Source organism: Anser brachyrhynchus, assembly GCF_964034855.1.
Source record: "Anser brachyrhynchus genome assembly, chromosome: 1".
In the NCBI taxonomy this organism is placed as follows: domain Eukaryota; kingdom Metazoa; phylum Chordata; class Aves; order Anseriformes; family Anatidae; genus Anser; species Anser brachyrhynchus.
The window spans coordinates 20180530-20196576 of NC_137694.1; the positions used below are offsets into that span (position 1 = coordinate 20180530).

The 16047-nt window shown below is 39.0% G+C and overlaps 2 long non-coding RNA genes across 3 annotated transcripts in view; one reads left to right on the forward strand and one right to left on the reverse strand.

Annotated features, from left to right (window-relative positions):
- Nucleotides 1-1597: 1597 nt before the first annotated feature.
- LOC308183323 lies at nt 1598-15870 on the reverse strand. 2 transcript variants are annotated; one of them, XR_013942395.1, is made up of 3 exons: nt 14724-15870; nt 10396-10515; nt 1598-6957 (listed from the first exon to the last, which is right to left on the reverse strand). It is a non-coding gene; the product is annotated as an uncharacterized lncRNA (long non-coding RNA). The 2 variants fall into 2 exon arrangements; XR_013942396.1 differs by having other exon boundaries at nt 10396-15870.
- Nucleotides 15427-16047, forward strand: part of LOC308183333 — a 115354-nt gene continuing 114733 nt past the window's right edge. Inside the window, exon 1 of the long non-coding RNA XR_013942407.1 lies at nt 15427-15529. This is a non-coding gene — a long non-coding RNA (uncharacterized lncRNA). The remainder of the gene's footprint in view (nt 15530-16047) is intronic.

The following is a 16047-nucleotide window of genomic DNA, read 5'->3' on the forward strand; positions in this document are numbered from 1 at the left end:
TGTGCCTTAAAATTTTTAAGATGTTAATACCTTGCTGTGTTGTCATGTCTATTTTTCATTTGGACAGTGGGGAAAAAAAAAATCCAGACACCTAAGCACTGTATTTCAGTTCAGCACTGAGCACTTCTTAAGTTGTGCTGGAATGTAGATTGTGGGGAGGGAAATACCACTTTCCTCTAAAGGAAGGTTTATGTTAAACTTAAACAGCTTTCCAAAGGCTGGCAGACAAATCTTTCTTCCAGATACTTCCCATCACTGTATAAACTAGTTTACACACTTAATGCAAGTAAATTAATATCTGCACTCAGTCATTCAGAGCTGTAATGAGTGGCCTCTGGAATTGATGAATACTTACTTTTCATTAGAATCTACTGCTACATGTAATAGTTTCTTGTCTTTTTCAACACAAGCATACTACAATCAATTTTGTTGTCTCTTGTGCTGTTTTGGAGGTAAAGCAAATAAGCTTAGCATAGATACCGCTTCCTACATGTTGTCCATAGGCTTAAAGGCAAGTGTAAGAGCTAAAATGGGTATATTCTGCAGGACCGTCACAGCTGTAAAATAAGGCAAAGACCATCCTGCTGCAGTATTTAAAGCTCTTACGGAAGTAAATGAAGTCTGACATACATTGAGGTGATGGATACAGGGAGCACAAAGAGCTAGTATAGAGTACAGGTGAAAAGAACATAACTTAGGCTTGACTATGAAGAAACTATAGTCTGGAAGCCATCAACAGTACCCTGAGGTAAGTGGAAATAGAAAGGATAGACTTGTTGAGCAAGGAAGTCCAAACACTTTCTGTATACTTCTGAAGACTTTTGTTTTCAAAATGTCTTCATCACAGTTTAGTCTGTGAGCAGTGCATGTAGGATTTGTATGTGCAATAGATACTTGCACAAACAAGAGGATTCTGTTGGATTCTTACTATAAAACCTGTCTAATCTGATTCTGTGAGATGTAGTTTAAATACCCAATGGTATTAAAATGTGACAGTTTTCTTTAAGACAAGTTATTTTCCTTCAGCTAGTATACCTAGATGTTTCTTAGTTTGACAGTCTGAGAAATAAATCTTTTATTTTAGTGCTTTACCTACTCTAAATGTCAGAGGTAGACCTGTATACTGCATATCTTTAGAGTTGTTGTGTAGGTGTTTTATTTAATAAGTGCTGAATTAGACAGAGTAAAAAGTAGACAGTTCTGGGAACACAGGAAATACAACTTGGGGAATTTGAGTTTTTTTTAGTGTTGGTGTAAACAATCATGGTAAAATATCAAACCTTAAGGATCATAAAGGAGTATAGCCTGTCTTTGCTGCTCAGTCATTGTCACTTAACTCCCAGGTGTTCTAGATGATGATCTAAATGCTCCTTGTTAACAGTGAAATGAAATGTTAATTCTGTTTAGGAACTACTGTAAACTCTTACTCAATAGAATTCTCTCTACATTATAAACTTTCATTTATGTTTAATGTTAGAATTAGTGCTCTCTCATATGAAGAGGAATTTGTTATTCTAAGTTCCCTTCAAGTCGACTTGGCATTTTAGGGGGATATCTGACAAGGTGCTACAGCACACCTCAATGTGGAAGCGTTTGCTTTCCTTTTTTTTTTTTTTTTTTTTAGATCTGGACAAAAAAAAAATCTGAGCTGAGTTGATCCTAGTTAAGCTCACATATGGGATGAAATAATAAAAAGGAAAAAAAAAACGATTTTTTTTTTCTCTGGTGATAGAGAAGAGAAACTCTTCCTATGATGAACTGCAGAACTGCAAAATGCATCAAACTTTGAATAATGAGAGTAGTCTGATATATTCAAATTGTTGTTTGGATTCTGGAGCATGCTTTCAGCTCTCCATTACCACAGCAAAACTGTCACTTGTGCCCTAGGAAACATAAGAACACTGTACCTGCATATTACGAGTCGCTATTATCTTTCTGCATAATCCTGTCACTCCCTCTCCCCCTACTCCAGATGATTAGCTCCTGTTGCTTTGTTAAATTATTGTGGATAAACTTGAAATGTTTAGGGACTGTAAAAGTGAATTTAAGTATTTAGAGCTTTCTCTAAGGGAACTTTACTGAGGTATGTATTTGATACATATTTAACAGTAAGTATGCTACTGCCTCAAGCCATCTGACTGCTTACGTTATAGAGTTGGTACTCTTGTTTTGTTCTGTATCCTCATTTTACTACTTCAGGCTGTGACTGTAATTGTTCTCTGTTTTAAAGGTCAAGAACTAAAAATTGTTCTGACTGAATTCGTTCCTTTTTGGCTCTCTGACATGACTAGAATGGGAATAGAATCATAGAATCATTGAGGTTGGAAGAGACTTTCAAGATCATCTGGTTCAACCATCATCGTACTACCAGTATCACCTACTAAACTATGTCACTAAGCATCAGGTCCAACCTTTCCTTGAACACCCCCATGGACGATGACCCCACCACCTCCCTGGGCACCCCATTCCAATGCCTGACTACTCTTTCTGAGAAGAAATGTCTCCTAATAACAGGACACATTTTTTTCACCTCCTCATCAAAATGAGCATTGAATTGGGTGGGAAGGCACTGGCAATTAAGGTCAAGTGCTTTGTGTTAGCCAAGCCATTCCAGGGTATGAATGCTTCCTATTATACGTTTTTAGCACCAAACGGTTAAAATGTAAGAGGAACAGCTTACTTTTGTCCTTACATTGCAGGAAGATCTGGTTATATAGTACAAGGCATGTTCTTACAGTTGGCTGGAATTACAGGTCTCTAACTTCATATCAAACTATATGAACACGTTGATAAATACTTCAGAAGTGATCTGACATATCCAACAGACAAGATGTCCCTTAGATGTTGGTTAGGTACCTTTATCATAAATACCACAGGCTAAAGTTATTGGTGAACCTTGAACTTCAGATTCTTGCTCATTATCTTAAAAAGTTGATACTGTGTGCTATCAAACTAAAAACTATATCCCTTTTGTTAGTTTGTCTTGCTAGTTCTCTGGGGTTTCTTGGCCGAAGAGTAAGCAGTTTTTACAATGGGAGATAACCATCTTGCAGTACAGGAAAAAACCTCTGTTTAGGTTATAGTTGAACACCACAGAAGGTCCAGCTTGTGCTCAAATAGGGGTGTTTTCAAGGAACAACAACAACAAAAAAAACCAACCTACAAACCAGACTACTTCAATTAAAGCTCTAAGCAAGGCCAAGAAAGTCATGTAACTGTGCACCATGTATACCTCAGTACTTTTGCAGCACCTAAATGTAGGCATCTAAGCACGTGCAGTAATGTTTTCATCTGAGTATTAGAACATAATCTCACTACTGAATTTTTTCTTTGATGTGAGTTCCCACCATAACTATTGTAGCCACTGAGTTCTCTGCAAAACATATCATCCATTCATAAATACAATAAAAGAAGCCTCTTGCTGAATAATTTAGTTAGCTCATTCAGTAAGGCAGAGATCTGAAGGATTCAAATCACTATCTTATTTCTCAGGAGAGATGCCAAAGCCCATAGGTTATAGATTAGATCAGGATACAAGTCACTGTAAAATATACAGGATAAATGGAAAAATAGTACTGGGTTTGTACAATACATTGTTGACAAGGTTTGATTATATAACATCGTAATGAGCTGGGAAGAGGTTCTCTTCAGTCAGTTGTCCTTCCAACCTTTCAACTGACATCTGCAAGTTGAAAAAGCACCAAAATTTGTGAAAACCTCCAACTCACACTTCGGTTATTAAGTGCTCAGCGTATAGATATAAGACAATTAGCCCTCACAAACACGGTGCACCCTTCCCTTGAAGTTACTTTCAGACCATTCTTAATGCAAGCTTTAAAGATGTGTGCAGCTAATCTTGTGCCATATTAACAAGTGACTAATCGAAAAGAATGTGTCAAAGGACAGATTTAAAAACCCCAAGCAGTCCTGGATCAGGTATAACAATAACATGAATGACAGTGCTCTATAATGGTCCCAGCTGGCCTGTTAACACCCTTGCTGTTTCTTTCCTCCTTCTATCAGTCTGTCATGGGTTGTTTTCTGAGATTACACTGTACGTGTTCTGAAGTAAAGCTTCTAGAGTTACTCAGAGCAGCTGCCTTTTTTTTTTTTCCTTCTTTGGATCAAAATGAAATTCTACCCATCTCTTTCAGCTACTTCACAGCACGACTAGCTTTCTGGTTTCAGTTCTAATGTTAATCCAAGTATGATCTGTGGATAGATCTCAAACGTGTCTGCAAAAATACTTTTTTTCTATGATTTCTATTAGATTTTAATAAATGCTACAGTAGTAGTCTTTCATAGTGTAAACCAGAGTACTAGATTTTCTTTCTTACTTGAAAGTAGCTTTGAAGTTGTATTAGTTGTATTAGATTTTTTTTCCCTAGTCTGTCTGTTTTGCCTTGATTTGTCTTCTACACTTACCCTTGCTGCAGCCAGAACTCATTCTGCCACTTGAACAGAATTGAGCTTTGCCACTGCCAAGAATAGAAGCCAAAAGGATTTCTGAGATGACAAAAGCACGGAATGGTTGAGGGTAGAATGTGCTTTTAGATGTTATCTAGTCCAACAGCCCTGCTCAAAACAATTCCGTCTCTTAGTTTCTTGTGTAATAGGTACTCCAATCCCCTACTCATCTTTGTGGATCACAGCTGGACTTGCATGTCTCTTCTCCTGGGGAGTTCAGCCTCTCATTCTCCTGGGGAGTACAGCCCTCCTGATGTGCCTTACCGGTGCTGAGTAGGTAGGAAGGATCACCTCCCTCGGTCAGCTGGCAACACTTCAAATGCAGTTCGAGATTTGGCCTTCATTGCCTCAAGGGAATATTGCTGTCTCCTGGTCAGCTTAATGTCTGCCAGGACCCCCAGATTCTTGGCAAAACTGCTCTTTAGTCACACAGCCTGTCCTGGGTTATTTGTCTTCAGGTCCAGGATTTGATGTTTCCTTTTGTTGAACTGCAGGAGGTTCCTGTTGGCCCATTTCTTCAGCTCTCTGAATGCCCCTCTGAATGGCAGCACAACCAACTGGTGTATCAGCTACTACTCCTGTTTTTGTATCATGCAATTTTGCTGAGAGTGCATCCTATCTTATCTTCCAGGTCATTAATGAAGGTATTAAACAATATTGCCCTCAGGATTGACCCCTGGGAATACCACCATTGTGGGCCTGTAGCTGTGTGTCTTGCCTTTGATCACAGCCCTTTGAGCCAGGCAGTTTGGCCAGTTTTCAGTCCACATCACTGTCTATCTAGCCTATACTTGATGAGGTTATCAATGAAGATGTTTTGAGAGACAGTGTCAAAGGCCTTGCTAAAGTCAAGTGTGTTCTGCCCACATACATCAAGCTTGTCATTTTATTGTAGAAGGCTGTCAGCTTTCTCAAGTGTGCTGTAAATCTGTGTTGACCCAAGCTCAAACAATTTCATGTTGTTATATGTCTGGAAGAGGCTTCCTGGAATATTTTTTCCATCACTTTCTTAGGGACTGAGGTGAGGATGGTTAATTGTCCTATAGTTTCTTAGATTCTCCTCAAAACAGAAGTGAAGTTTGCCTTCTGCAAGTCCTTTGGAATCTTTTTCAACCATTTTAACTTTTCAAACATTATCAAGAATGGCTTTGCAATAATATTGCCTAGCCTACACAGACCCTATGGACTAGTGTCTCACCATTTTATTTAAACATTTCCTAATCTGATCCTCCTTCAGGTAGGTCTTCCTTATACCAGATGTTGACATGGACCTGGGAATCCTGAAAGCAAATCTTATTAGTAAAGACCAAATCAAAGAAAGCATTGAATACCTTGGCCTTTTCTGTGTCTTTTGTCACCTAGTCCCCTGCCCTGTTCAGCAGCGAGCCGTTTTCTGTCATTTTCCACTTGCTGTAGAGGTACCTGTAGCAGCCCTTGTTGCTCTTCAAATCCATTGCCAAGTTCTACTCCTAAGTGAGCTTCGGCTTTCTTGACCACATCCCCTCATGCTAAGACAGTGCGTCTGTCACCTGTCCCCGTTTCCACATCTCCTGTTCCTATTTATGTTTTGAGTTTAGTCAGGAGCTCTGTATTTGTTCATGTAGGCTTCCTCCTGCTTTGCTTGATTTCCTGCACATCAGAATTAGAGAAGGCAATTGCTGAAAATCCACCAACTCTCCTGGACCTGTCTAGGACTGTCTGCCTCAGCTATCCCTTCCAAGCAGATCCTGGAGAAGGCCAATGCCTACTTTCCTGAAGCCCAGTGGTACAATCTGGCTATTTGCCTTGCTGCAAAATGCTATTTACAGAACTTGGTCTGTTTGAATTACAATTATCTTTCTTCTTAATGGTGCTCTTTTATTGTATTTGACCCTCCCAGCTTAGCTTTGCTCAGTAGGGAGACTATAGTCTCTTTGGGACAGAGGATCACATTTTTGGTCTGATTTTGTTAAATAGAATTGTGATTTATTCCCTCATTTTGCATCATAACATTTCATTTGTAGGATCTACATCCACCGCTACATTTAGTAGCGCAGAAATTTCTTGAATAGTAGCTAGAAGCTGTGCATCTAGGAGAAACATTCTTCTATTGCTAAATTCATCCGTACTCACAGGGCAGAATGTCTAGGGCAGGAACGGATTTCATACTAGCTGTAAGACAAATACTCAAGCTAAGTTTGTTAGTGTTGGGACATTTGTCTTTAAATCCATCTTGGGGCTGCTATTTCTAAGTATTACTAAGCATATTTAAGAAATATGGTGGTGATGCTTTATGTTCTGAAAATCAGTGATGTTGGTGCAGTATAATATCATTTTGGTAAAGTTTCTATACAATAACTTTAAACTTAATACTTGTGTTTTGAGAGATCATACCTGAAACTAAGCATATTTATCATGCTTGAGGAGAGAAGAAAAGGAACCTTAAATTGCTTCACATTGATTTTTCGGTATCTTCTAGGAATCCAATATGGGTCCTGTTACTCCTGCCTGCTGTTTATGCCAGTAAGAAAGAAGTTATTTCCAGTTCCAAAATTATTTACATTGTTCTCCTTTAGTATCTCTAAGTTTAATAATAATAATAATAATAATAATAAATAATAATAATAATAATAATAATTAAAGTTAATTATTGCGAGGAAGACGAACACACACCTTAAAACCAAAAAATAACAAGGCCTACATATATACTTCTAGAGTAAGAAAACCAGGCTACCCAAAGAAAGAATGTATGAATAAACAGTTTGGTCTTCTAACAGAAGGGATCTTGTGGGTCATTTTATTCATCCCTAAAATAAGCCAAGTGGGATTGTTCTTTTTAGTAACACTTGGAAATGCAATATTTAATTCCAGAATTGCTGAGGCAATGTCTTTTCCATCATTCCCTATAATTTGATCTATCAGAACATATTGTCAAGTACTTATTTGATAGTAGTTTTTTAATGACTAGCAAAATAAGAACCCCCCTGCATGCAGCTGTGATCCTTGCTTCATTTGTTTAAGGTAGTGTGCAAACAAGGATAGTCCTCTGTAATATCTTTGCCTTGCAAAAGGTAGAAGAGCAAGTGTTTCAGAGAACTGAGGCTTATCTTTGACATCTAACAGAAATAATATGAAGTTTTTAAATTTCTATTTTTTTTTAGTTCCTGGACGGGGCAATGTCACATTACCACCTTTTCAAGCACTGAAGCAAAGGCGGCTAGAAACTACCATTTAGAAAAGCATAACAGCTGGAATTTTCATATAAAAATGTTGTTTCCTAAAGGAAAGGGCTAACCATAAGCCTTGGCAACAATGAAATGTACTGTTTCACTGCAGTGGCCCACTTCAACTTGCTCTTGGGAAATTCATTCAGAATTTTTGCTGTGCAAGTGCATCCCCTAGTGTCTTCATAACATATTTTAATAATATTGTTTCATTTCTTTATCATGTGATAGGAGGTTTAGCTTTGGCTGCTCAGGTTTGGTAAACAGATCCCGTGTCACTGGGAATACATAAGACGGCAAGTCAGAAGTTATCAGGTGTTAACAGCCTCCTTAATGGAATGGTGAGGTATCTGCCATCAATGGCAATATCTTGGAACTCTAATTCTGCAGTCCAGGAGTCTGGACTGAAGCAGCAGCTTCTCCTTAGTAATTGGTTAAGAAATACAGAATTATGTTTTGACTCCATTTTTATATTTATTTTCGAGTCTATAAATCTAACTGCTTATGTGTTTAAAGAAGTACTTTCATATGTAGGTATATACAGGTATATGCACAAATTGAGCCATATTATAGACTAATAAGCACCTTTCAATTGCAGTACTTCATGATTATCTTTTGTTATCATTAAACATTATAATATGTGTAGTTCTCTATTTTTTTCTCCAGTGAGATTAACAGAAATTCTTCCTATCTGATGTCAAAGATGCAACAAGAAATTCAATTGCAGTGCAAGCTGCAGATGGTAGAAGAATTTCCTGTTAGCTCACAAGGGCCTCCAATACCTAAAGGGGGTCTACTGGAAAGCTGGGCACAGACTCTTTGCTGAAGAGTGTAGTGATAGGACAAGGGATAATGGCTTTAAACTGAAAGAGGGTAGATTTAGGTTAGATATTAGGAGGAAATTCTTTACTCAGAGGGCGGTGAGGCACTGGACCAGGTTGCCCAGAGAAGTTGTGATTGATTCCTCATCCCTGGAAGTGTGCCTAACCAGGTTGGATGGGACTTTGAGCAGCCTGGTCTGGTGGGAGATGTCCATGCCTATGGCGGGGGAGTTGGAACTAGATGATCTTTAATGTCCCTTCCAACCCAAACAATTCTGTGATTCTAAGGGAGAAAGATGAGTCATTAGGACACAAGCTGTTCTGTCTTTCGGGACATTTTTCTCCTATCAATTCATTACACACTGTTCATGTTCAAAACAAACAGTGTCTCCAGAATAAGTCTTATTTTATGTTAAAGCTCTTCACACAGATGGCGTTTGACAGGCTATTTGACAAGACAGGCATCCTAATGGGATGACAGCTCTGGAATTCCTGTTGCTTGGGAAAGAGAACTCTACATCAGGCACAGTTCAATGTTGCTTTAGGCATTCCCGTTGTAGATGATAAATGTTACTGCCCAGCTGTTTGCCCCATGCAGAGATGCACAGCTGTGCTGCACCAGGAAAGAAGTATATCTTTACAATGCTATTTCATTAGATTGTGCTACAGATTTTCACAATTTCCATGTTAAGCCAGCAGAGGGTACTCTTAAACTTCCATGATGCTTCAGGGGGGCCAGTGTGTCAAAATGAGTTACTTTAGTTGCTTTAGGCATTCCCGTTGTAGATGATAAATGTTACTGCCCAGCTGTTTGCCCCATGCAGAGATGCACAGCTGTGCTGCACCAGGAAAGAAGTATATCTTTACAATGCTATTTCATTAGATTGTGCTACAGATTTTCACAATTTCCATGTTAAGCCAGCAGAGGGTACTCTTAAACTTCCACGCTGCTTCAGGGGGCCAGTGTGTCAAAATGAGTTACAGTACTGATGGGAGAAGACAGAAATGTCCTCCCTCCCTTTAATGACAATATATGGACATGATTGCATTTAAGTAAAACTGATGAATATTTCATATGCTTAGTAAATTTGCTACACCGTGTTCTTTTCAAAAGCACAAAAAGCATCTTCTCAGTCATATTAAAACATGATTTTAAGAAGAGGAAACTTCAGCTTGGAAGAGACTTCAGGATGTCTCTTGTTCAACTATCTGCTGAAGTGGGGGCAGCCATGAGGTGTGACCATCAAGAGATGCCTCATCTGCTCTTGAAAGTCTAAGGATGGAGGCTGCACAATCTCTTTTGACAACTGTTTTCACGATCAAACTGTTTTTCTATGAATTCAGTCTCAGCTTGTCTTTTTCCAGCTCATGCTAATTGTCTCTTGCCTTGCTCCCATGCACTGTTGTGAATCCTTGTACTTGATCTGCTGTCTCTGCTCCTGTTGGTACAGCCCAGGAGGCTTGGCTGGTGGCCGTCTCTGCTGCCAAGACACTGCTGGCTTATGGTTGTCTTGCTGCCCACCAGGACCCCCAGGGCCTTTTCCATGGAGCTGCTTCCCAGCTTGCAGTCCCCAGCCTGACTTGTTGCAAGGAGCTCTTCCTTATCAAGTGCAGCATTGTGATTAAAGATTTATACATAAAGCTACTACAAATAAAGCTGCAAATTAGGTTATGGGTTTCTAACCTACTCAGCAAATAAGTGAAGAATGGAGTTTTATCTTTTCTTAAAAAAAAAAAAAATAGTCTCATATATTTCTTGTGTGATGTGATAGTCAAAATACAAGGCACAAATGCACAGTTCACTACACCTAACAAGATGATATAGACTGCATAGTAAGTACAGTCTTCATTTTTAAAGGCTCACGATCTTTCTCTATAAAACATATATTCATATCATTACTCACCTGTACAGATACAGTTTATTCAAATAAGAGCATAACTTGCTCCCTCACTGCTTTTCAGTCTTTTCTTCTGCCAGTCAGTTATATCACCAGTTGTTCCTATTGCCTACAGCTGAATGTTTTCTGCAATTAGAAACAGAGCAATGACGTAGCCAGAAACACCTGGAACCTCTTCAGGATTTTTTTGCCACCACATCTGGAGCTCCCAGATTCATCAGAGCACTAGGAGTAATGGGACCACTTTTATGATCAATTTGCAACCTGGCACCCCCTGAACCAGATGTGCTTTAATGAAAGCTGATTACTTATTAGGAGCAGAAAAGCACTGTTTTGTAGATTCTTGACTTGACACTACAGCCAATTAAATTCTACCTCTTTCTTCCAAAAACTTTGTGGAAACATACTAGGGCAGTAAAAGTATGGCTTTGTGAAGGTCACAGTCTGGTGTATTACCCATTGTATTTCTTTTTTTTAATGATTTGATTGTTAGGAGAAAAAAAAAAAAAAAAGCAAGGAGGGAATTAGGTAGTGGAATATGTATAGACCAGACAGTTAGCATTCTTGTTCCTGAAGAAAGATGAAGGTGAGGTCAGTCTTTTGCACCTTAGAGCTATTTTATTTTTTCAACCATTATCACTTTAAATTTGCAATATTAATTTTTTAACTCTTCTTTGTTGCTACCATGAAGACCATTTGAATGGTATAGAAATGCCAAACATCACAATAACAGATGTAATTTCAGGTTGGCATGAGGGATATGCATTGCTTCAAGCATAAAATCCTTGTATATGTATTTTATATACCTATACATGCATATGTCTTTACATCTCACCTGGTATAAGTAATATTCATAAGAATATAAATCCAAAGAACTGTATACATCCATCCTTATCCATGAATGTGTAAAGTTTAAGTAGAAAATACTCAATGTCAAACTTATAGATAGCCCTCTTCCCATAAAACCTGTGGTATTTAAGCACAGGTTTAACCAATTTGCTGAACCAAACACATCAGCATGGATGTGTGCCTGATGCTCTACAAACAATAACATGCATCGTTATAAGGTTATGAATAATCTCACTGTCTTCAGTGTGACTAATGCAATTAAAATTTAATACGTGTCAGAGGATTTGTCATTGGCTTGAAGAGTTCAAGTACATTGCAATATTGAAGACAGAGATCTACGTGGTGGTTGAATTGCTTCAGTCTATAACAAGGATCGGCAACGTATGGTATAAGTGCCAAAGAAGGGGGAGAGCTCACCTGAGTGTTACAGGAGCTATTGAGTCCTGACAAGACATTTGGTGGCTCCTCTGACTTATTTCCGAGTTCAGAGCTCGGAAGTACCAGATTTATGTAGAGGTGAAACAATTGGCTGCATCGTTCTTTTCAGAAGACATATTTCCTAACTCCCACTGAGCTCCTTCCAGTGCACTTAGCTTCTTGTTTGGGAAAAAAAGTAGTCTGGCACACTGCACTTGAAAAGATGCTGACCCCTATTCTATATCTCACACTTCCATGGGAAACATCCATGGCTGTTGAATTTAGCTATATCAGAGCATGTGTTCCAAATCCTGTGAACTTATGTGTCTGTTAACAGCGATTTAAAAACCTGCCAGTTTTCATAGAATTCTATAAACAAGAAAATGTAGTACTTCTGAAGAGTTATCTGTCTGAGAGTAGTATGATATTTACCAGGGAAGTCATCACCAGTTGTAGTACAAGCTCCCTATTGGCTTGCATTCTTTATTGTAATAATATTTGGGCTTCCCATAATATGAAGTAAGAACACAATGTTTACATGAGTTAGAAGCACAGTACTGGAAAGGAGCAACTATATGAGTTAATGTTCCTTGAATAGCAGTTGAATAAACTTCCATGGGAAATTTGTTTATTTCTGAACTTTAAAATGGTTCCAGGAAATATTCATGCTTTGACAAAGTTTCACTATTCTCTGGGGTAGAAGAGGGATTTTATCATGGGATTGTGGCACTCTGAGTTTTCCAGTGAAGGAATGGAAATGCTATGTTTTTTATCTTGAGTCCTTTTGTTTACAAATACAAAGAAAGAGAAAAAAAAATCATAGTTCTGCAAACTAAGCTTGGCAGTTGTATTTAAGATCCCAGGAAAGCATTAAAAACCTTACAATTCCTAGTAGCAGGTTGACGGAGGTAATGGGGATTCATAAAAATAAGCAGTTGTGGGAATCTGTCAATGCTGAGACTTGCAAATCTAATGCCGTTGTTCTCTAAAAACACAGTAAACATAAGATTTTAACTAAAACATCCAAACTATAGGTGTTACACTCCAGTATTATTATTTTTAGACCAATGGGACTATAGGAAAAGACAGATACGATGACATGTAGAGCACAACATAGAATCTTATAAAAACTAGAATAATCCTGAATTTACAATGAAGACAATGTCAGTTAAGTGGAATGAGAAGACCCTTGCCATGGAAATGGTTTCAATGGCACGGCAACATTTTGCTTTTGGTCTTCTGAAGGAGGAGCTGTGGAACACATCTCCAAAGCTTTTTGTCTTGTGCTGGTATGACAGCAGCAAGGACACATGACTAATGAACTAAGATGGTGTAATGGTAGCACACCATGGCGTCAATTAGTTGCATCGTGCAAGATAACAGCAATGATTGCTGTGAGTTTTTCCAGACACCTTTGAGGTACCTTCCTGAAAGCACAGGATGTTCAGATAGCATGTCCATAGACAAATCCGTGGGAAAGGACAGCCTTGCACAGTGCTGTCAGGGTGGAGATTTCTGAGTTGTAGGTCCAGTTTTGCTGTAAATTACCAGTGTGATTTTGGGCCCATTTGCTTCACTGCTGTGCACTTTATTTGTTGGGCAGGCCTGTACTTGATAGGCTCGGTAGCCTGGCTAGTTTGGGGTGTGTTATCCTAGTCTGAGGTAGGATCTTAATATATCATCTCTCTTAATACACAGGGAATATGCAGTACCTTCCTTTGAATTTGGAAGCCAAACTCAGAAATGGAAAGATTTGGCCTTAAACTGGCACAACATCAAAACTCAGTTGGCAGGGTGGCCCATAGCCAGTGTTACTGAGAGCATCCTCAGGGCTGCTCTGGAGAACCTGACAGGCCTGTGGCACCCTGGGCCTTAGATGAACACAGTGGCATCTGGTGCAAACTGAACACCCCTAGTGAACACAGGGATCAAAAAGTGTATGTGCTTCCTAGTGGTTCTGTGAAATCTGTATTACCATCAAAGTGTGATGTGCACTCAGATACTCCAATGAGAAGTGGCTAAAATGATGAAATAGCTACAAGCATTGGACTGTGGAGAGTATCTCATATCAGTTCAAACAAAACTGAGGATTAATGGAGATTTTTTAAGGACAGGCGGCTGCAATTTTTGGCAAGAACTCAAGCAAAATACAAGCATGGAGAAAAAGTTGCTTTTGATTATACAAGGTTTGGTCGTGTGTTCATAACTGGAATTTACACAGCGTCTTGTTCAGGGAATCTCCGCTTTGCTGCGTTCCCACAGCAATAATTAAATAGATTTACAGAGAAAATGACAAAATGTAACATGGTGACTGTGTATCTTCTCTCTTAGAAATGAAAACTTCTGAATTCCCCCCCCCCCCCCCAAAAAAAAAAAGTACCAGTTCTAATAAAAACAAAACTTGTTAGAAGATGGCATTAGCAGCAGGACAAATTGTTCTTCCTTCTTAGCAAAACCAACTCTCCCTTAAGAGGAGATGTGTCAAGAAATAATAAACTTCATGAAACTTCTTTAACCTCTCATACTTTTATAGCAAGTGATGGATGTCCTGGTGACAAATGATGAATGTTTTTGTCGAATGCTTGTTTCTGCTAGCAGGAGTCTGGACATACCAGAGGGGGGAAAAAAAAAGTTCTTAGATACAGCGATTCATGTTTAAAGTAGAAAGTGATTTTCAGAGTCTCTATTGTAGTGAAAATTATTGAAACTGGACAAAAGGAGTTATTATTTTCCAGCTGCAAATGCAGCTTAAGATGTTTTACTTGGATGTCCTTCTCCAGCTTCAAAGTTATGCCCAAGCATTTAACTAATTAGCAAAGTTGAACTTGCATGCGGGCGGGAGAGAAGCTGAAGAATGCTTTCCAACACCAAACTGATTCTCAAAATGACTGGTGATAGTGATTAAGCAGTGCTGGAGATCATTCTTTCTGGCTAACCTCTCCCTTCCCCAACTGCTGCATTCCTCCCCACTCCCTCCTTGCTTTTATCTCAGCCTCCCTCCTTCCTCTCAGACCACAGCTGTCCTCTGCTTGCTGCTTACATTTTTTCCGTTCTCCATATCAGCTTACCTCACTTCTGTCGGCATCTAAAGAGACACATCAGCTGCTTTCCCTCCTCAGTAAAACCCTTGATGATTCCTGGGGATTCAACACTGCAGAAGGGAAGGGGCTAATCAGCACATAACTAGCCTGAATTGTGCAGCCAACCCCGTCATTTTAAGATATAGCTGCAAGTAAGGTCTGACGGAGGCTGTGATCAGCAGGAATTTTGCCCAGAGCTTTGAACAGGACCATGTCTGAGACCGTAGAGCATTGAAAATGAATGAGAAAAACCAGCAATCTTTCTGGTTATTTAAAGAGGTCTGTCACAAGGAGAATACCCCTGTCATTGGAGACTCCTCTGTATTGGAGTGAATGAGCTTTCAGAAATGGACAAAAACTCAAAAAAAAGAAAGGAGAGCAAAAAAAAATTAATTAGATTTTATCTGAATACTCTGTTTGGAGTGTTACAAAATAATTGGGAATGCTTTATTTAGTCTGATCCTCTCACAAACAAAAATCTCGAGCTCCAAAGAAATGCCAGAAACAAAGAAATAGATATCAACTATTGAATAACAAAAGATTTCCCTTGCCCACGTGTAAAAAAAAAAGCACAATAGCTTTGCATACCAAACCTTCACATGGGAAGTTCTTGCAAATAAGAAGGATGAAATGTGACCAATGCCAGGAATTTGGATGATACTGGTAGCTGCATCTCGGGGCCTACAGGTGCCAAACGCCTCTAAAAAAACATTCTTCTCCAGAAGGGCAGGGCTGGGGTGGCTGGAGATCTCTTGGGATGGTGCCAGCCCACAGTAGGTGCTCACAGAGATACGGTGAGTTGTTTGTTATGACTGCAGGCTTTCTCCACATGGGTTAAGCAGTAGTAAGGGGGGTTGGCAGTGTGTCTGTATGCCTTAACCAACAGCCTGATAGTCTGCGGAGTAAAATTGCAAATAAAAATATTTATGAAACTGTCCTCCAAGTAAAGCATAGATAATATTTTTGAACACAAAGACTATTACCCATCAGTGAATAAAATGATGCTATCTTGATGATTAATTGCTTATTTTGGATGTGTCAGCAGTTTAATATGAAACTCAACTATTATATCCTGATGAAGCTGAGAAAACAGAGTAAGTAGTGCTCAGCAGATAAAACCAGTCCCTCCCTTTTTAGAAATTTATAGTCTTTTGTCTTGTAGGGAGGCTTAATTTGGTTTGAATTAGCAGAGATGTCATTGTAATGGGTATACAGTGATGGAAATCCAGCCTGGCTGTGGAGTACTGCGCCACTTTGAATGCACGCTATCGCACACCCAAGGTGCAAATGAGGCTTGGATGCAAAAGCATTA